The sequence below is a fragment of the Protopterus annectens genome, chromosome 14.part0 (assembly GCF_019279795.1).
Source record: "Protopterus annectens isolate FY-2018-M chromosome 14.part0, PAN1.0, whole genome shotgun sequence".
Taxonomy (NCBI): domain Eukaryota; kingdom Metazoa; phylum Chordata; order Ceratodontiformes; family Protopteridae; genus Protopterus; species Protopterus annectens.
The window spans coordinates 1,105,933,474-1,105,956,642 of record NC_056748.1 but is presented as its reverse complement, the minus strand read 5'-3'; positions in this window follow the sequence as shown (position 1 = coordinate 1,105,956,642).

Genomic DNA, 23,169 nt, shown 5'->3' with positions numbered 1-23,169 from the left:
AAAAAATTATTTTTTTTAGACTTCGCAGTAGTCCCGACTACCATCGGTCTATGCACATGCTCAAGGCAGTCAGAACAGTCTCAGGAGGGAGCTTGGGATCTCATCAGGAAGGAGCTTTGCTGGGATCTCACGGGTCTTTGTGAGTATTGCACAGGCAGGATATGGTATGGAGAACAGACAGGTAAGTGTATGGTGCATTTTACTTTATGTGTTGGTGCTTTTAACTGGATAGAGTTGTGTGTGTGTGTGTTAGCTGGTGCTTTTAACTGGATAGAGAGAGGTGTGTGTGTGTGTGTGTGTGTAAATGCCCCAGGTGCTCATGGTGGTGTGGTAAGGAATACCTCAGGCTTGAACCCTGTACCCTGTATGCAGGTGTTAAAGACTTGAGTTCCCTACCCACCACCATTTGTAAAAAAATTGCAAATTTTTGCCTCATATTTGATCTGATCTGTTCCTCATAATATCTGTGGTTTGTAAATGTTGCAATGCTTGATATTTGATGGTGTAGTAGTAGTATTGCTGCCTCACAGCTGCAGGTTCTCAGGTTTGATTCTTGGCTGGGATTCCTTCTTTGTGGGGTCCGTATCTTCTCCCTGTGTTTGTGTGGGTTTGCTTTTGCGTCCTCCCATGTTACAAAGACATGTCTGCATTATTTCTTCCTGGGCCTCTGCTGAAAATTGTTTTTTTGTTCCAAGTCAGACTGTCCTGATTAACAAATGTTAAATAAAATTGACAGGCATTTGAATTTCAGACTTCAGGTTTCTGAATGTTTAATTCCTTGCAGATTTGATGGTGCAGTGGTAGTATTGTTGCCTCACAGCTATAGGTTTTCTGGTTTGATTCTTGGTTGGGGTGGCTTCTGTGTGGAGTCTGCATCTCCTCCCTGTGTTTGTGTGGATTTGCTCTGGTGCCCTGCCATCTTACAAAGACGTGTCTGCAGTATTAATCCCTGCGTCTCTGCTGAAAATTGTTTTTGTTCTGTCCGCAGTAAAATTGACCGGCATTTGAATTTCAGACTTCAGATTTCTGAATGTTTAATCCCTTGCAGATTTGATGGTGCAGTGGTAGTATTGTTGCCTCACAGCTATAGGTTTTCTGGTTTGATTCTTGGTTGGGGTGGCTTCTGTGTGGAGTCTGCATCTCCTCCCTGTGTTTGTGTGGATTTGCTCTGATGCCCTGCCATTTTACAAAGACGTGTCTGCAGTATTAATCCCTGCGTCTCTGCTGAAAATTGTTTTTGTTCTGTCCGCAGTAAAATTGACCGGCATTTGAATTTCAAACTTCATGTTCTTCAGAATACATAGTAGCACAACCTTTTTTCTAGCAATTTTCTAAGTTTATAAGATGAATATTTTAAATTTGTCCCTATTTTTGGGACTGTATTCCCCCATTATTGGCTTCGTCCAGGTTTTTGTGCTAAGGTTGACAGCTATGGCAAGAACTGAATTCACTGAATATGGACTGTAGAATTGTGCATATTTACTGATAAAGGTGCACTGTAGAATTGTGCATACTTACTGATAATGGTGGACTGTAGAATTGTGCATATTTACTAATAATGGTGGACTGTGGAATTGTGCATATTTACTAATAATGGTGGACTGTAGAATTGTGTATATTTACTAATAATGGTGGACTGTGGAAGTCTGAGTAGACTTTTTATGATAAATGTTCTCAACTGGGCAGTTTTGCCATTATGGGTGCATATGTTTTGTTTCATTGCTTACTGGAAAAATGTTCAAAACAAATTTAAAACACCCTCTAACAAGTGTACTGTATTGTACAAGGAATATAATTTTAGTACAATGAGGAAGGTGTATCAAAGAGCACATGTATGTTTCATATGCAAGGGGCCTATGATTCGAAAACAGCCCAAAATTAATCTTTATCTGCCACTGGCAAAATGTATTTTCTTTGAATGTGGGTTTCAATGCTGTTTCAATGAATGTGAGTTTCAAGGGCAGAGAAGTTTTAATGCTAAGTTTTCATTGTGAGACTGCATTGCTTTGTTTAACAGATGACTTAATGTTTGTGCTGTAAAATACAAAATAAAACTTTCAAATGAAGTCCAACTCATCATTGAAGTAAAGCAGTATGCACATTAGTGTTTATGGTAAATGGAGTGAAATAGCCAAGTAATGGTTCATTGGAATGTCTGCAGAGGCTCCATTCAACCATTATTTTGTCAGGAGGGCAGCAAACTCAGACAGGCCCAGCAGAACTATACCTCCCAACTGTCCAGATTTTCAAAGAATGAATAGATTTTTGCTTCTTATTTTTGGTTTGTTGTTCATAAAATTTGTAGTTTTAATTCCTAAATGATTTGCCAGAAGTCACTAAATAATAAGTTTCAGACTTCATAACCTTCATAAAAATGCATGTTAAAGTAAGAGCCGTTCTATCAACTGTCTCAATTTATACAAGAGCAATTTTTAGTACTGTTTATGTGTGCCCCCAATATATTTGGCCTTGTTCAGATTTACTGCATTAACAGGTTGAGAGGTACATGCAAATAAATTGCTTTATAGAATTAGGCATAGCCAACCTTTCAACTGTCCCCAATTTTTGGCTCAAAATGTTGCTCTTCCCCCTAATAATCCCTCCGCAAAATAGCAATTTTGGAAGAAAACATGGAGGGTATACAATTAAGAAATAACTGTAATAATCAAAGTTATAGATTACTTGAAATGCATGTAGATTCTTTTATTTTGTCAGCTGCTCAAGGTAGCAGTACTAATATTAAAGTGTCCCTTCTTTGACAGGTAGCAGCTGTATTGTGTGTCTATTTTATATTTTTGCATCACATTTTTGGTCCATTTTTCATAAAATTGTGTTTTTTGGCAAATTAGTGACAAATGACTAAAGACTGAAGTTAGAAAATGACAGACATTTGAGTTTCAGATTTTATACCCTTCAGAAAATTCATACTAATGCAAGACCTATTCTATTGTCTTTCTAAGTTTATTAGAGCAATATTTAAAAATTGTCCTTATTGTTGTGCCTTTGTCCCACTTCTGTGTATAGCTTTGTCCAGATTTCTTGCTCTTGAGGTTGAGAGGTATGACAAATGTGTCAGGGCCATCACAGTCAGCCAGAGAGATTTCAAATTGTGACATGCTTGTTGCACCCCACTCCCCCATGTAGTGACTCTGGATGTGTCCAAGCAAGGCAAGGAGTAGTTGTATCTACCTTGGATGGGGAGGACACACTGCATAAGTACTACAGTGGCTTTTCATCTGTCCTTGATTTAGCAGAATGGTCTGGTTTCTGTCATATATTTGTACTGTTGATTTATGCTTATTACTCAGATTTATGCTTATTACTCAAAGTGCCTGTTGCTCTGTGTTTAAGTAGCAATGCTTTAATGACCATAAGGTAAGCTTGTCTGACATCGTAAGATGCAAGTAAGCTTTAATAAGCATACTGTTAAAGAATTGCCAACATTGAAAGCCTTTCTGTTGTTGCCATGCAGGGAATACTTGACTAGATAATGTATAAGCCTTGGGTATTAAAGGACAGGATTCCATTATTTTAAAAAGCTCATTACACTTGTTGGAGACTTCCAGTCATCTCTACAGACTTTACCCGTAAACTAAACAGAATGCCAATCATGTGTGGTCCATAACCTGTACAGTAATCCTTTAAGCAATGTATCTTGAGCTTGTTTCTTGTTTGCTTTTCATTTTTACTTTTATCATGTTTTCCCCATGAAACAAGTTGTCAGGCAGCAGGTCTTTTTGGATAAGAAACATTTTTACAAGTGGGGCATCACATAGATTTCTACTTTCAGCATGTTGCTTGGTACTTTAATAAAGCTGAATATATTATAATTAGAACTGCAGTGCAAGGAGAAGTGGTTTGAGTTGAGTGCTTCTGGTTTTTCTTATACTTGATTTTGACTGGCATTCCAGTAATGTATTTAAAAAGTAATTTATTTTTTCATGCCTCACAACCTTTTGTTTCCATCTAGATATTAAGTAAGCTGTCATGCAGCCAATGCATTGAAATATTTTTATTCTTCTACACTTATTTTTGTCTTGATTGGACTTTCATAATGATGGTTTGCCACCCAGGGCAGCGTATTTAATTAAAGTTAGTTTTTTGTGGTTTTGTGCATAGCTCCTCCCCTTTATGGTTGACCACACCCCTTCCCTTTGACCCCACCCATTCAGCGTCTCCTGCAGCCCCCCTGTGATTTGAAGTCACCAGCCGCCACTGCTATTACACAGAGAACATTTTCTGATTTTAAACATTTTGTGGTACTGTTGCAAAGTGCTTACCTCTAATACATGAATCCTAATTCGGTCTGCATCATTACCGAACACTCAATTCAAATTTCACTGTGTTCTGTGAATTACTGAAACAGCGTTCCAACTGTGCAGTGATCCATACGACAATAATGAAAAGTAAATTGCTGCATTTGTTCTGGCCTTCAGCTACAAATATGCAGTGGTGCCGGAAGATGCTGAAGGCTACAGGGCAGAGATCCAGAGGAGCATTTAGTAACCTGAAAGGGCATTTTTAACTTATATATATATATATATATATATATATATATATATATATATATATATATAAAACTATATATATGTGTGTGTGTGTGTGTGTGTGTGTGTGTATGTGTGTGTGGATAACTAGCTATTATTTGTACTATAATTCATTTTATTTCATTAGAACCTATTTTTATTGTATTTGATGCATTTTAAGATTTTTTTGCATAAAAGATATCTTTTTCATGCTGGGCCGGATTCACAATGGCTTGCACAGAGTCTACGAGTAGAGTAAGACTCCATGCAGCCATCATGTTCGACGAGCGATCCACGAACAGCCTGTAGGGGCGTGTAAGAGAGCTCCTAACACTTCTCCTACATGGAGAGGGCTGTGATATGCAAATTACCTCACTTGCAGCTGAAAGGCATGCAAATGAGGTAAATTTGCAATCCAGGAAGCAGAAACCTGTCCGAGTAGGAGATGTGTTAGCTGCAGAAATGTACCCAGTTGACAACTGAGTACCGTTCTGGAAATAGCACAATGGAGCCTTGTCAGCTCCAAATAAAGGTTGCATATGGTTGAGGAAGCATGCCAATGGCCAAATATATGGCCATTGGAAAGTTTCCCTGATGCAAAATTAAAATAAAAATAATTTTTTTCGCCGATTTCCGATGTTTAAGCGTAGCGCAGTGCCGCGCAAACGGGGTGCGCTATAAAAATCATAAAAAAAGGCAATAAAAGCCACAAACATGGAATTTATGAAAACTGTCAAATTTCAATGTAAGGGAATAGCAGGCTGAAGACAATATGGCCACCGAGTAGGGGTTGCTAAGGGGAGAAGCCCAGTCTAAGACATGTAACCAAGCATTAGTAGGCAATCCTATGTGAATGAGTGTTAGGATAATGAATCACACTTTTACATAGCAAATGAGCACAATCAGTGGAGTGTAGGAGTAGGATATGGGGAGGAACAGAGTAGGAGATAGGTGACATCACAAGGCGGGTATATATGAAAGTAGTGCAGCTCATTGGAGGACAGTGGCGTCTGTTAGGTGTCACTTAGACATCATGGAAAGAGGTGTGTCAACAGGTAGGCCAGGGAAAGCCAAGAAATGGAAGGTGTATACTGTGGATAACACCAAAGTTTCATGCTGAGCGGGTATGAGCGCGTGTGCGCGCCTGTAAACTTGAGTAAGACAGAGTGCGCGCGTGGAAGCATGAGTGCACGTGTTTAAGCCAGAGTAAGCATGTATAAGGCTGTTGGAAGACCTGTAAACTTGTTTGCGCTGGTGTGTACGCGTTGTAACGTGAATAAGCAAGTTTTAGTCTGTCTAAGCATGTGTGCCCATGTGTGAGCTGCTGTGAGCGTGTTTGCCCTTGTATGCGTGTCACTCCCCCTGAGGAAACAGAAAGGAAAAAGGAAGCACAACAAATAGCAGGAAGCTACCAGGTGATACTAGTAGAGCTAACAGGTGAAAACAATCCAAATCAGGCAATAACACAGGCAGAGCACTAGCCTAGCCCAGCCCAGCACTTAAAACTCTGCAAACAACAGTGCAGTTTGTTTCTCACAAGAGACACTGAAACACTGGAGTATGCTACTAGAAGTGAAAACTGAAAATGCTTCACTCAGACAAAAAATGCTAGGGGCTGCCATTGCTGTTATAAGATGACATATGCAACATGCTGAGGGTGGTGACAATGCAAATGCTGCTGGACAACCCACAGTGAGGTGACAGAGAAGAGTGTACAGGCCCAGGGTCACCTACCTTTGGCTACATGAGCTGGAGATAGTGGAGCGCTATAGAGTGGACAGAGACCTCCTGCAGCAAATTGTGGAGCTGTGCAGGCCACGCCTCACACACAGAACCAACAGAGGGGAACCCATCCTAGTGGAAACCAAGGTATGTGTTGGCCTAAGAATACTAGCAACAGGTACCTTTCAGAGACCAACTGGTGATATGATGGGGATATCACAGGCATCAGCATCCAGGGTACTGCACCAGTTCCTGGATGCCATGTCAGCACATATCGGTGATCATGTATATTTCCCCAATTCCCGTGAGGTATTGGCCAGCAATATGCGTCTCTTTCAGCAAATAGCAGAATACCCTGAGGTAGTGGGTGCAATAGACTGCACGCATATATGCATCAAAGCACCAGCCAGTGAGCGGGGTAGGGCCTACAGTAACCACAAGGGCTTCCCCTGCATCACCTGCCAGGTCATGTGTGATGCCCAGGGCATAATAATGAATGTGTGTGCTGGCTGCCCTGGAAGCTACCATGTTTCCCATATCTGGCATCTGATGCAGCTGTACCAGACATTTGCCAATGGGGACATCCCACATGGTCACTTAGTGGGGGATGCTGGCTATGCACTGGAGCCATGGCTGATGACACCCATCAGAAATGCACATACACCTGAACAAGAATGCCATAATGAGGCACACGCACAAACACGAAATGTAATTGAGCATGTGTTTGAGTTGTTCAAGTCATGGTTCCTGTGCCTGGACACATCTGGTGGAGCATTGCAATACTCACCAACTACATGTACCCAAATTGCATGCTATGTGCTATGCTACATAATATGATCCTGCGAAAACAGCTGCAACAGGACCAGCATAGGCCTGGGCCAAACAGCCCCCCACCAGTGCCAAGGCCATCACAGGCAGAGCGTGACTCGGAGGAGGAGGAACAACCTGTGCCTGCCCCAGTAGTCAGACTGAGGCATGCCCAGTATGCCTTGGCAAAGAGTCAACGCATAGCACATACACTGGCTCAGTAGGAACCCTGGAAATTATACCTCTCTCTGACTCACACATATAGTAAAAGGGATGCCTAACTTGACACTACCTGTTGCCAAACATGTATAGGGAGTGCAGTGTGCGCATCCAACATAGGCAGCCCTGCAGCAGCACCTGAGGCATGATTGCCATGTGTTAAGCAATGTAAGGTAGTGCTAAACAGCATTTACCACCATGTTGTATATGCAAACTTGATGACCTTCCGTAGCATCCTACCCTCACCAAACATGAGGCCACAATATGAAGACAAGATGATCAATTACAACTATTGGCTTAAGTATTGGTGTCAGTGAAAGGGGATTCAATGCCTGTCAGCCTGGGATGAGATGCTCGACAAGACATGATGCTTTGCTAGGGATGGATTTCACCTATCACCTGTGGCCTATTGGATATTGCCAAAGGCTCTTGTCACCCCCATAATGCCTTTTCTAGGTAAGGCTCAAAACACAAACCCACCTCCATAGGTATCACAAGGGATAAGAAAGTATAAGTAATGCTACTCAATGCCAGAAGTCTAAACTGCAAGATGCACGCACTCCAAACACTGCTCAGCATGGAGAATGTTGATATCTGTGCAGTAACAGAAACCTGGTTCAAGGCTTTGAAAGAGCACCCTAGCATTCACAGGTACACCACATACCATGCTTTACAGCTGCAAAACATGGAACAAACTACAAAAGGAGGGTGAGTATCAATATTTGTCAAAGATACCCACACCCCCAGGTTGGTGGCACAGCATGAAGCATCAGAGACTACCCATGTGTAACCAACAGTGGGTAAAACCATCTTCCAGTTCATAGCCTGCTATAGACCACCCTCCTAAACCCAGGAACCACACTTGGCCGACTGGAGAACACATGAAAATATGAAGATCTCCCCAAACACCATTATATTGGGCGGCTTCAACTACCCAAACATACACTGGGAGCATTACCCTAGCTCCAACACCCTAGGCCAAAGGTTTCCAGAATTTATAAACCAAAATGCTATGGAACAACTTGCTACCACTCCCACAAGAGGGGAATACTGGACCTGATCATCACCAACATGGGGACTCTATGCCCAAGATCAGAAGTGTATCCCTCACTGGTATGATCACACCAGATAGTAATCTCACTGGATATTCACATCCGCACCCCAGCCCATGGCCAGAAACCCACAATGAAAAATGTTCACTAAAGCATATGTCACACACCTCAAAACTGAGGTGGAATACTTCACAGCCCCTGTGTCTGTGGAAAATATGGCCCAGACCTCATAACCCTTTATAAACGCATTCTATGAACACTGTCAGGAATGCATGGATTATGCAATCCCAAATAAAACCAAGACCCAATCCTCCAAAGGCAGGCATCCTGTTTGGTGGACCCCAGCCATAAACAAACCATACAATACAAGGAGGAAGCTACTATATGATAGATCCAAATCACAAAAAAGGAAGCCATCTCTGACCAGTATTATTGAAAAACAACGTCCACACATAAAATTGTCTAAGGCCATCTGAGAGATAAAAATCGTACAGGACACCAAGGATAATCACAAGGCATTCTTTACTTATTGTAGGAACCTGTGTGGAAATCCCCAGGTATGTTCAGAATTAGTCCAAAATGACAAACAATACAACAAACCCACAGACATTGCCAACATCCAAGCTGACAGGTTCAGTGCAAACTTCTCCCCCCCACCAAAAGGGCAAATATCTATCCCAGCAGAGTGCTGGCCCCCTGACATCGCAGATGCTCAGGTAACAGCCAGCCTCTCCAAAGTAAAACACACAGCATCAATGGGACCAGCTGGTGTCCTGGGCTGTGTCCAACATGAACCCCAAGAAGACTTGAACACACACATAAAACCATTGTTCAATGTCAGCCTTAACACACGGTATGTACCCAAAGAGCAGTGTACAGCAACACTGGACCCTCTCCACAAAGGTGGTGCCTCAACGGATACTGCAAACAATCGCCCCAGAAGCCTGACTAGGTTGGTCTGCAAAGCTATGGAAAGGATCATCATGGACCTCAGAAATAAACATATTGGGGATACACAGACACTGGATCCTACCCATTTTGGCTTTGTTAAGGGCAGATCCTGCCTCTTAAACCTGGTTGGGTCATTTGAAACAGTCACCAAGGCCATTGACGAGGGGATGGTGGTCCACACAGCCAACTTGGACCTTGCAAAAGCCTTCCATACAGTACCCCACTTGGTCATCATAGATAAGATCACTAGCTTCAATAGAAACCCCTATGTCACTAGATGGGTTGAAAATGGCTCAATGTCAGAACCCACATGGTCTGAAATGCTGGAGCCATGTCAGACCACAAACCAGCTACAAGTGGCATCCCACAAGGCTCAGTTCTGGGACCTCCCTTGTTTGGTATATATTTCTCAGAGGTACAGGCCAACACAGAAGGACTGTTGGTGAACAAGTTTGTAGATGACTGCAAACTGGGCACCATAATCGACCCTCCAGCTGACACAAGCATCCTACAAAAGGGCCTCATAGAAACAGACAACTGGTGCCAGAGCCATGTCCTCAAGATAAACACAAAACAGTGTATAGTCCTCCCCTTTGTCAAAAACTAAGTGCCCACAAATTACTACATATGTGGTAACCCATTAAGTATGGAAGAAGTGATAAGGGACCTGAGGACCCAAGTCGATAGCAATCTCACATTCGACAACCATGTGGCCAAAGTGTTCAGAGAAACATTTCATATATCCCACCTAATCATGAAGATAATCACATCTACATCAGTGGGGGACATTGTGCCTCTTAACTCATCCCTCATCAGGCCCATAATTAATTGAGTACAATTCCCCTTGTACCTTTTCAGATACCTGCAGCAGCTGAAAAGACCACAAAAGTACCTCACCAGGAGGATCAAAGGGCTCAAACACATGCCAGGCACTGCCCGGTTAAAAAAACTGCAGCTCTACTCAGTGGCATACTGCCTGCCCAGAGGCGATCTGTGCCAGATGTATAAAGCCATGTCCAACCTGGAATCAATGGACATGTTGCACCTTGGAAAATCAGAATCCCATCAAGCTATCCACTCAAGAGACATGAACCTCAGGACTGAAATAAATAGGACATGCTGGAGTGACAGATCCATAACCCAGAGGCTGCCCCCACTCTTGAGTAAACTCCCACTCCAGGTTAGCCAGAGTCCCTCATTGACTCTCTTCAAGAGGAATCCTGATGAGTGGATGGGAGATTGTAGGTTTACCCTGGGTATCACGTCTATGTCACTGTTAGCCAGAGGCACAGAATACTCACCATGAAAAATGTAATGGCAAACTCCACTTACAATGTGTGTTGAAAGCCAAACACATTCTGGCTAGGATTATAAATTCCCTAGGGCAGATAGCCTAGTATGAACCAATGAACAGAATCACACACAACAAGTAGTACAACTGTGGTCACTGTGGAGTAATATTTGCCAATGTCCACCCAAGTTGGTGAATACACAGCAATGTCGGACAAGCCTGGTTTAAGTAGGCCATAGCTGAACAAAATACAACATGCTCATAGTTGCCCAACTGGCCTGTAACTAGTCTGGTCTGCTCAGTATGAGCATTTACAGCATTGATGGGACTCAAACACATGATACTGTGCACCATAGTGAAAGTACTGAACCACTACACCATGACAGTATTGCACTGTTCAGCCAGTATGAGAGAATGTTGCTAAGTCTTTGCAAACTATCCCATGGAAACCCTGCAACACAGCATAATCCCTGTTGAGTTATGACACAAAGGAGTCTGGCAGTAAAAACACAACATGACTTCCAACACACACAGTATTAATGTCAATATTGGTCATGTTCACACACAACCACAAATGTAGTGGACTTCAGATCACAACATATGGAAAGGTCACACTGGGCATGCTCACACACTTGGATAAATGAGACACATGTCAGGCAACAAACCATGGAAAGCCTGAACTGGGCATGCTCACACACTTTAAGCCATGTCTGAGTATAGCAGTCAGTCACACATATCTGGCAGTTGTTTGTGTTAAGCCAGGAACCTCCCACGATCCAGCAATCCACCCTGTGCACACAGTTAAATGACAACAGACACATATATTAATATACCGGAACCCTGTCATGATCAAACATGTTACGCAGATACACACGTTGTTCACAGAAACTGTGAAAGCTACGGCAATAAAGACCTGCAAACAGTAGCAGCAACAAATATTGTGCATCCCAAACATAAACATATGTGCAGAGGTGAATACTAGGCTGTCTGCCCTGGGGAATTCATAAGCCTAGGCAGAGTGTATTTGGCATCTGCCTCCCCAGTAGAGTAGCCTACTGTGCCTCTGTAAAGTAGGTCACAGAAGGCACCCTTTAAGGCTACTTTGCTGTGCCTCTGTCAAGCAGGGACACAGTGGAGATCCCAGGGGTGAATTTGCAATTTCCCATCCATGCGGCTGTATTTTGCTGGAAGAGGGTTGGTGAGGGGCTATGTCGAACTTTAATTGGGATTCAATTCCAGAGTGAGGGAAGCCTGTGAGTAATGAATCTGTACCTGCAGCATGTCCTATTTATGTTTGTGCTGAGGTTTACATCCCTGGAGTGTGTGGCTGTAAGGGTCTTGGATGTTATGAGGTGGAGCATGTCCATTGCTTCTGGGTTTGAAATGGCTGTGTACGTCAGGCATAGATTACCTCTGAGTAGGCGTTAAGCAACTGAGTAGAGCTGGAGATCCTTTAGCTGAGCTGCATAGGACATCTGTGTGTAGCCCATGATTCTCTTGGGGAGGTACTGTTGTGTTCACTGTAGTTGCCACAGGTGTTGGGTAAGGTACATACCAAAAGGGGCATTGTAGTCAAACATGGTCCTGATGAGTGAGTAGTAGAGGGCCACAATGACCACACATGAAATACATGCAAACACCCATGTGAGAAGGAGGGCTATACTAAGTTCTTAGCAATGACTCTGTCAATGTGATTAGCAAAGGAGAGGTTATGATCTATCTGGGTCTGTGGGATATTGCTCTGTTATGTAGTAGCTTCCTCCTTCTGTTGTACAGCTTATATATGGCTGGGGTCAACCAGACAGGTCTCCTGTTTTGGAGGAGTCATGGTTTTATGTGGGATAGCATGATCAATGCATACCTGCAGCTGCTCATACAATGGGTTTGTAAAGAATTCTGCAGATTGGTCTGTATTAACTTCCAGCACGGGGCCTCTGAAGTATTCCACCCCAGTCTTCACAAGTGCAAAGTCTGCTTTTGAGAAATTCTTTACAGTGATTTCCTTGGCTGGGTGTGGGAACGGGGTATGGATGTCCAGGGAAAGTTGATCATGGTCTGATCTTAACAATGACCATTCTACCTCTGGTGTGGAACATAGAGTCCCCATGTTGGTGATGATCAGGTCCAATATGTATTCCCCCTAGTGGGTGTGGTGACTGGTTGTGCCATAGCACATGGATTCACAAATTGTAGTGGCTGTAGGGTGATGTTGAGGGCTTGAGTAGTATCCCCAGTCAATATTTGTGTACCTGAAGTCAACCACTATAATGGTGTGTGTGAAGACCTTCATATCTGACACTATTCCCAGGAAAGCCAAGTGTGGTTACTGGGTATGGGTGGGGGGTCTGAACTACACACCAAACCAAAAGGCAGTTTTGCACAATGGTAGGTGTATATGTATGGCCTGTCATGCTTAGTGCAGTGGGACCAACCCAGAGGTGTGTGTATCTGTGATGTATATGGATACACCCCCTAATTGTGTTCTGTGTCACAAGTCCTGTGGTCATGAAGCATGGTATAGAACATAACCTGGCAGTGCCAGTGTGCATATGTGACCCTGAACTAGGTTTCTGTGAATGCACAGATATTGTTATCCCCCATACTGAGGGATAGTTACAGATGTACATTCTTCTTTGGAAACACTGATGATGTCAGCACCCTATAAATACAGCAGGAGAAGGGAAATCATCCAGTAATGTGAATAGCGCACTGCGCTAATGCATCTGTCTCAAGTATCATAACATAGTTAGGTAGGCGTTTGAATCCTGCAAACCCTGTGTGTGTGTGGGGGGGCAGGGGTGTGTGTATATCTGCAATTCTTTGTGAAAGGAATGGCCATTTTGAAGACTGGGATAGCACAATAAAAGATGTACATTCTTCTTTGGAAACACTGATGATGTCAGCACCCTATAAATACAGCAGGAGAAGGGAAATCATCCAGTAATGTGAATAGCGTGCTGTGCTAATGCATCTCTCTCAAGTGCCATATCCTAGTTAGGTAGGGGTTTGAATCTTACAAATGCCATGTGTGCATTTGTCACACAGTTTGTGAATGTGTTTTGCTTTCATTATTGTATGACATATTATTATAACAGTAATTGCCATGCACATATCAGGTATGTGTTTGCCACATACAGATATGTACCCGTGACCTATAATAGTTCCTATGTGTGAAGCCTGCCCCATATGAATACAGTTGTTACCTTTGCCACCATGTGCTGCAGTTTACCAGACCTTAGGCCGTACATGTATGTTGGTGACAATGCAAGCTACTGCAGTGATCTGTGTCCTATGCCAACTATGTGACACACATCCATGAAAGCTTTGATAGATTAATGTGGGTGATGGTTCATGTCTGCAGTATATGTCAGATATGTTAAAACACAGCAAAGTCTGTGAGTGATGGCCATCCAGTGTAGGTGTATGGCAACTGTTGCCGATATGCATACAGACACCTTCTTGCTTAGGTGATACACAGAGGGACTGCAGAATACCTTTGGAAATGTGAATATCACAGGATAGACAAGATAACACCTGTCCACATGTACACACCATTACCCGTTCGACATGATGGGTGCTACCACCTACATGGTACTGTTGGAATACTATGTTAACTACATGCCGATGACAATGCCACAGTAGTGTTACAGCAATATACCATGGCTTGGACAACAGGTATATGTCCGTATGATACCCTTGTGGTGGTTAAGTGTGTCATGTGTAGAATGCATTGTAGGCCACTGTATGTATTTGCAGTCATGGATGGACATATCCATAGTGTGTTGGCATGTACATGAGGCTACTATATGCCAAAGGGTATTGTTCCCAGGGATGTGTGGGGCTCAGTAACAATGGCTACTGGTATAGTGTAGTACTGCAGGGATATAACTGACACCAGCTTTCTACGTCTGTGTATCAGTTGAGGAGACACCATGTAATGACCACTGAATGTCAGGCTATGTAAGCTGTGTATACTACCAGAATGCAGACCATTGACATGTGGATACCGTATCATGCACAGCATACTGTCAAACCATGTCATGTTCCATGCTGACCATGTTCACAAATGTACACCTGCAAATCGGTGATGCAAACATCACACATGTACTATCCACACCCCAACACATGCAGGCACAGGTACACACAACAGCCATGTGGCACATGTGCAGACAGTACACTTTGGGAATTAACACTGGTGTATACAAAACTGCAATGACAAACATAGTTAATGCATCATGCATGCTCAAATCTACCCACAACAATATCTTTACACTGTACTGTTAACAACATGATAATATTACTACAGTGCTATGTAGTCACCCTGTGCATCAGTACCATGCTATCCTGTTCCAGCATCAATGTTACAGATGGCAGGAGGTGGCACAGTTTCATCATATGCACAGGATGTGTACTTGGTTTGCCAGAGTCTGCCATTGACACATCCAATCGACATGTATGTGTGTGTGTGTGTGTTAGTGAGGGACAACAGTACAAGATGGGGCAATGTTGCTGCGATGTGTGTGTGTATGTGTTAGCCCTAGGTGTTAGCATATACAGGTGTTTGTGGACAGCCACAGACTGTACCTGCCAGGTCATACAGGTCACTGTCTCTGGCCATGGACATGGTACCTGTGCCTGGCAGGGGTGCTACGGACAGTATCAGGTACTAAGCCAGACTAGGTACTGCCATCAGAAGCAGTGGGTTGTTGACTAGACACATGTCCCTGCTGGGACTGTCCAGAGCCATGTGCACGTGGTCTTCTAGGATGGTCTAATGACAGCAGAGACCCAGCATTGCTGGGGCTGGTACTGGCACTATAGGAGCGGCAGCGGGTTTGTTGTCGTCCACGATGACTGGCAGCTGATAATGTTGCTGGCAGATGTCCACGTCGACGCCTCAACCATCCTGCACTGTCCTGGCTCCTGGACATGTAGTTGTGGAACAGATCTAATGTGTCCCCCCAATGTCTATCAATGACCTCGCTGATGTTACGGATGGCAGACGCAACGTCACGCATAGTGTCATTCATAACGGTGCAATGTGCTCTAAGCTCCCTCAGACCCTGTCTGGTGTACCGTTCCATACATGCCTGGGCCTGCATTACAGCCCGGAACATAGCTGAGGTTGATAGACCTCTGTGGGCATGTCTGACAGGGGCAGTATGACCACGGATGCTTCCATGAGAACCCCTTGACATCTGCCTGTGTGGTACCATGTCAGGAATCTGGCCATGGCTGCTGTGAGGGGATGCATGTGCCAATGATACCACACTACCCTGGTCAGTGCCCACTGTATGCTGTCCCTCAGCTAAGGACATTGGTGACAATGGATGTATCGGCAGGATGACTGTGCGCATTGATGGGGTTGACTGCTGTGTACTGTCAATTGGATGACCAATGACAGACCCTGTCACACCTCCCTGTGCCATTACACATGTATCATCATTAGCACTATCCCCAGTAGTGGCTTCAGAACCTGTGAGAGGAAGATAGGAAACACAGTTTACAAATGTGTACATGATATTAGCACACAGGCGCACATGCACACAGGCGCACATGCACACATGCACACAGGCGCACTCCTCAGTACAGCAGATACAAACACAGACACATCTGCAATCCAACATATACACAATACTGTTTTAGGGTGGGTGACCATTTCACAAGGAAAAAAATCACTGCACACGTGTCAGCATGCAGGTCATGTATTGCACAGGAACATGCAGTGCAAGTGTAGACAGCCCTTGTTAATAACAGTATACGTGTACTTGATGCTTGTGTGTAGTTGTTCAGTGATTGTCTCCACCCTGGGACACAATGTGTACAAGGACAAAACAATGATGTGCAAGTGTTACAAGCTGTGGGTGCATAGATTTGCACACACACACACACACACACACACACACACACACATACACACACACACAAAACACATGACTGTGCTACACAATAACAGCTATGTGTACTTTTGTAGTCAGTGGAACTGGATGTGGTGTAGTAACGTGAGCCATGATCAACATGCTTCTTGTGGTCAGTCAGAAATAATAATGTGTGCCAGACAGGCAGCTAGCATGCTGTACCTGAAGTGCAGTAACATGACTACATCCACAATTACACAGCCACTTGTTACATGGGTGTATAAGGTGGCCAATAGTGAGCATTGCCTAACATGAATGTATTATTTGTTCCAGACTGTTGCACAAAGACATGATAGGCCTCTACCCCTCAGGTATATTATGTGTGCTGCGTAGATAAGTGGGATGCTGAAAGCTGGCCATACAGCAGATGTCATAATTGGACATGTGTAGCAGGCTAAGGTGTAGTGTGTATGCCAAGCATGTGTGTGTTGTGTACATGTGTATCTGGTGTGCCTATACAATGTCCAGTACTGTGTTGCCACACATGTGTCATGCTCTGTGTATTGCATGTGAGTGAGGCAGCTACTGAGAATAATGGGATATGCACAGTCTCACAGCAAACATGCACAGCATGCATTATGTGTAGGTGTGATACATGTGCACACACTACACCTCCATATGACATGCACATGTCATTAGCAATAGTATTGTTATTACACACTCACCAGCGTGGATTGGCTGCCTTGCTGTTACTCCAGAGGGACCTACAAACAAATGAGAGTGATTGCCAGTGGCCACAACTGTGCCTTTGACACTGTGAATATGATAAAGTACAGTAGTACAACAGGTGGCTTTCACATGTGTACAGATTATGCTCAGAATATCAATCTTGCAGAAGAATGGGCAGGTTAACAGCTGCACAAACAGTACACGTCTCACACATGCATAGACTACCAGTACAGAGAACAGTCAACTACAGATATGGGATGTTACTTGCACACTCCATTTCAACATGCTGGGTGGCTCCTGCCTCCATGATGACACATGTTTGTGGATGTTCTTGTTGTTGGCCTGGAGCCACAACACTTAGGAGGTGCTCCTCCACACTGGTGAGGGGGGCTGGATAGGTACCCCACCACCTGTGGCAAGCTGTTGTCTGTGGATATCAGATGCACGCCGTCGGACATGTCTAATTAAATCACTGCAGTGATGGCGTACCTGCTCATATGTCCAGTTATGCATGCCTATGTCATTTACCAGACAGACAAGTTCTTGCCACAGTGCAGCCCTCTCATGCTGGTTCTGGCTGGTCCTGGAAAACAACACAGAGTAATTATGCACCAGACTCTGGTGGATCTCCTGATCCTCTGCTGCTGTATTCGGTGGGTTTCTCTGATGTACCATCACCCTGGAAGGAAGGAAAAGAAAAATATGTGAGCAAGTCATGTGGCACACTTAATATTCAAATGTACTGATATCACTTCACTGCCATATATAGCATCTGTCTGTCTATCAGGGGATACACATGTTCAATACCACATATCAGTGCTCAGCTCACAACTGTCTGACAGTGCCTGCCACACTCCATACAACAAACTAGTATACACCAGCACTCGGCACACTGTTTGGGATACAATGCACAACCTCACACTGGGGTATGTATCAAGCTAATGGATGAAGAATGTTGTCGTCCAATGCAATGAATGCAATACACATGTACAGTTTCAATGGTAATCCAACCTAGTCTTTGATGCCATAGCCCTACCTGACATACGTGCACAGTTGTTACTAAAGCCAGCATACTGCTGTCACAGAGTATACATGCTGCCAGGTACACACACATACCCTGTAACACACATGTGATTGCAGCCATGGTACAGGCATCATTACACACACATTACACATACATACAACACACAAATGTATGACGACACAGATGAGCATTAACTGTGTACCTTATAGTACTGTGTGCCCCTACGATACCTATGCATGAGGTATGTAATCTGTGCAGACTACAGGTAACACACCAAACAGTGTTACCACAGAATGTGAACATATTCCATACTGTAGTGTTTAGGCCTACATCATCAGGTAGTACAACAGTTCACATGTGAGCTGGATTCAACAGCAGTACCACTTACTAAGCATTCATGTATTGCTTCTGCCTATGATGGGACACTGCAGTCGTACACAGGGAACTACAGCACAACATATGCCAATCTACTATGTTTGCATCCCAATAACTGACACATCTTTCTCTGGCCTCACACCAAGGACACCAACTACCATGACAGACACAAACTCACGCTAATCTATCACACCTTTACAGACCTTGCACACAGTCAGTGTCACACTCATTCAATGTCACATAGCTGGTGTTGCACTGAGTACATGTGTGTGTGCATTGTGTCATAGGTAGGTACTATGCTATTCACCCTGGGCCTAGGGCAGCCTAGCCATATGCTACCCTGCCCTTTGGTACACACGTACTGTGATTTTACTTGCTCCTGTGTAACGGTTACACACAGGTGACTCACAGGGCATATTACCTATCTCCATGACATTCATCAGGGGTATGTATGACATCTACTAATGAGGAGCCTTGTTTGTTAATGCTGGGTGGTTTAGTCCAGGGTATGGCATATTTGTGTACAGAAACCTGTACCTCCAGTATGTGCTGTTTAGTGCAGTGACAAAGATTAGGGCCCTAGATCATGTAGGCTGGATGGATTGTGAGGTGTTGCCATGGTGGTTGGCCAGCTGGTATGGGTGTGACATAACTCTGTATGTCCAGCACTGGTAACCTCTGTGTAGGCAGTATGCAAGGCACTCTAGCTGTGGTTTTGTGAGTCAGCCTGCATAAATAATGTGTTTGTGGCCATTATCAGTCTTTGTTATGTATGGCTGTGGCCTTTCCATTTGCTGTAGTTCTCATGGAAGGTACACACTGCATAGGACATTGTGAGGTGTACAGGGGTACACTGACTTACATTTCCCTAGCTGACACACTTTTTGTGATGACACGTACCATGTACAGGGATTACAAGACTAGTGTGCCACTGTGGATATCAAAGGGGAGGCTATTGTGCACCTGTGTCCCATGTTTCCTTCTGACACCTCCAGAGGTAGGCAGGCAACCACCTATGTGGTAGTTAGGGGGTAACATGTTTTGGAATGGGGTATGATACTGCAGTATCAACACTGGTGTTCTGTCCATGCCTTGGTCACCAGGCACCTGTTGCAGTACATATGCCCCCATGTCCCCCTCTCTCACTCTCTCTTTATATATATCTATATATATATATATATATATATATATATATATATATATATATATATATATATATCTATATACACATATAAATATATATATATATATATATATATCAATATATACACACACATATATATATATATATATATATATATATATATATATATATATATGTGTGTAAATATATATACATATCTACATATATACACACCGCTATATATAACCATATATATATATATATATATATATATATATATATATATATATACATATCTATAGACATTCATATCTATCTGTATACATGTATGTATCTAAATTTATATCTATATATGTATTTGTCTATTATATCTATATGTATATACATATTCTCTATCTATCTATCCATATATCTCTATGTATCTATACAGATCTCTCTGTCTATGTACATACATATATATATATATATATATATATATATATATATATATATATATGTATACACATACTTCTTAACATCCATTGCTGTACATATACATGCACATGTAGGTACATGGACTGCCCACCTTTCATGGTGGGAATATCACTTCTGCAACAGTTGTGAGACATACCATTCTGTAATGATATTGCACACTGTTGTGCATAATGCATTATGCTGTCCTCAAGCCATATAGCTGTAGCAGGCCTCACTGGCTCAGTCCCACAGAAGTTCACCACCACATGACATATGCCTGCACTGCATGCTGTTTTCGATGCCACACACTACAACCTACATTGATATGTGCACATAGCAACCTTCAACTACATATGTATGTCCAGCCTTCACTTAACAGTTGCAGTATGTCCCTTGCCCTATGCACATCTTCATATACATATAGATACAGACTGCTAACACATATGGACGGTTCACAGTATGTAGATTATTAGATTATGTAGTTTACATTACCTTTGTCTCTGGCAGCTTTTTTGGGATTGCTGGCTTGCTAGCTTGCTGGCTGGCTGGCTGGCTGCCTGGATGGCTGTCTGGCTGCCTGCCTGGATGGCTGGCTGGCTGGCTGGGTGGCTGGATGGCTGGCTGCCTGAATGCCTGGATGGCTGGCTAGATGGCTGCCTGGATGGTTGGCTGGATGGCGGGCTGGCTGCCTGGGTGGCTGGATGGCTGGCTGCCTGGATGGCTGGCTGGCTGCCTGGCTGCCTGGCTGCCTGGATGGCTGGCTGCCTGGATGCCTGGATAGCTGGCTGGATGGCTGGCTGGCTGGCTGGCTGCCTGGATGGCTGGCTGGCTGCCTGGGTGGCTGGATGGCTGGCTGCCTGGATGGCTGGCTGGATGGCTGCATGGATGGTTGGCTGGATGGCTGCCTGGATGGCTGGCTGGCTTGGTTTTTCTTTTTCTTTTTGTTTTATTTTAGTCTGTCTCTCTGTCTGTCTGTCTGTCTGTCTGTCTGTCTGTCTGTCTCTCTCTCTCTCTCTCTCTCCCTTCAGTTGCTGCAATGATATTATTGCATGTGTGGATTGGCAGTACAGGCTGCTTTTGTAGGTATCTGCACATGTGCATGTGATGGCCTCTGCACCAACTGGTGGCCAGCATTTACTAATTGCATGCAGCCTGCTGTGTGGTAATTGCAGTTCTCACTGTGATTTCAGGACACTGCTATAAAATGTTAGGTTAGGTAGGCATAGGCCTTTCAGTTTTGCAAGGTGGGGACCATGCTGGTTTGCTGTGGACACTGTTGTGTCAGTCGGAACGTTGGTATGTCTCTCATATCTAAGGCTGTGTTGTAGCCACTGAAATTCATGTTGTACTGAAACCTGACTGTTGCTTTTTCCATTTCACTCTTCTCAGTGTGTATGTTAACTCACACCTGCTAATGCTAACACTTTTACATGGGAGTATGTACTTTCCTGTGGGAGTTTTGGATTAACTGGTATACAACAGTAGTTCTTGCAATGTGTTGCTATGGCTTCACTATTTTCCCTTTACATTCACTCCTTGAAGGCCTAATATTTGTCTTTACTGGAATGTGTTGCTATGGCTTTCCTATTTTCCATTTACATTCACTCTTTGTAATGCATGATATATTTCTTTCAGCAGTAAGTTCTTATATGTTTGCTGTGGCTTGGTGGCACTGCGTGCAGTCTGGTGAACCCAAGGTCTGCGGCTTGACACTTACAAGGGTATTTTATTTTGCTGCTGAGCAGTACTAGAGCCTTTTATTTTGTACTAACAATTATGAATATCAGGCACATGCAGTGCTTGTAAACTGCTATATTGTCATTAGTTTGTTAGATGGCTACATCCTTTGATATTTCTGTGTTGTACTCCTACATGAGGGTGTGCTTGTGGGAGTAATTCTACAGCTATTCGCAGAGTGTGTAACAGCAGAAAGGCTGATATGCCTGTGTATTTCTGACACTTGCAGGCCTCAGATACTCTCAGGTATATATTTGACCAACCTCAGGGAAAGGTACATATCAGTGGGATACACCCGTGATATATTTCAGATATTCTGCAATTGTGACTCTGGGGTATTTTGAGCATATGTATTACTACACCATTTCTGACATGCAAGTAGTGTCTACTTTAACTTATTGACAGTCACCATTACGTGGGATACCCCACCTTTCTGCCTACTATTAGTACATTTCACAGGGAGTCAGTGGGGCACAGGTAACATTTTTTTGCAAATCAGGGACATCCCTGTAAATCAGACACAGTTGGGAAGTCTGGCCTCATACCTATTCAAATATGGTGGTGTTTATCCTGCTCTGATACTGTGTGGGGTTTGTAAGGTGCTGCTGTAACATTATTACCTCCTAGCATGGCTGTTTCTCTTATCACACTAATGTAATGCAATTCCACAAGAATTGCCAGTAAGGATTCAGGGAACAAGCTTTGTATAATGGCCTTCCTATATTCCCTTAACATTCACTCCTTGTATTTCATGATATATTTCTTTCAGCACCAAGTTCTTGTATATCTGCCGTGGCATTTCCAAGGTCCGGGGTTCGAGACTGACAGCTGTATTTTATTTTGCTGATGAGCAGACTACAGGCCTTGTCATACAGAGTGAATAAGGCACTTTTAAGCAGTTGTAAGCGAGTTTGCGGTGGTTTGCATGATGCTTACACATGCGCACACTCGCTTAGCTGAGAGCACACTCGGTTAGCTAAACGCACACAAGCTCACAGCCGCTGACTACTGCTTAAAAGTGCTTACTCCCACTAACACCCGCGCTAATTTCTTTTAAAGAAAAGAAAATAGGGAGATAGGAAAGTGGTGAAAAAGGGGGCACAAAGAGGGTAGGACAGTAGGAAAACAAGCTCAGGATGTGCAGGAAGGATGTAGGGAAGGCCCATAGCTGCCCATTTCTTTATCAGCAACAGCTGTGCATATGTGCGAAATTTGGTGTGAAATTTGAAACCTTCCACCCCTGAGAGAGGGGTGAGGACAACAAAATATGTTGTACAGCCAATTGTATTACCAGTTGACATG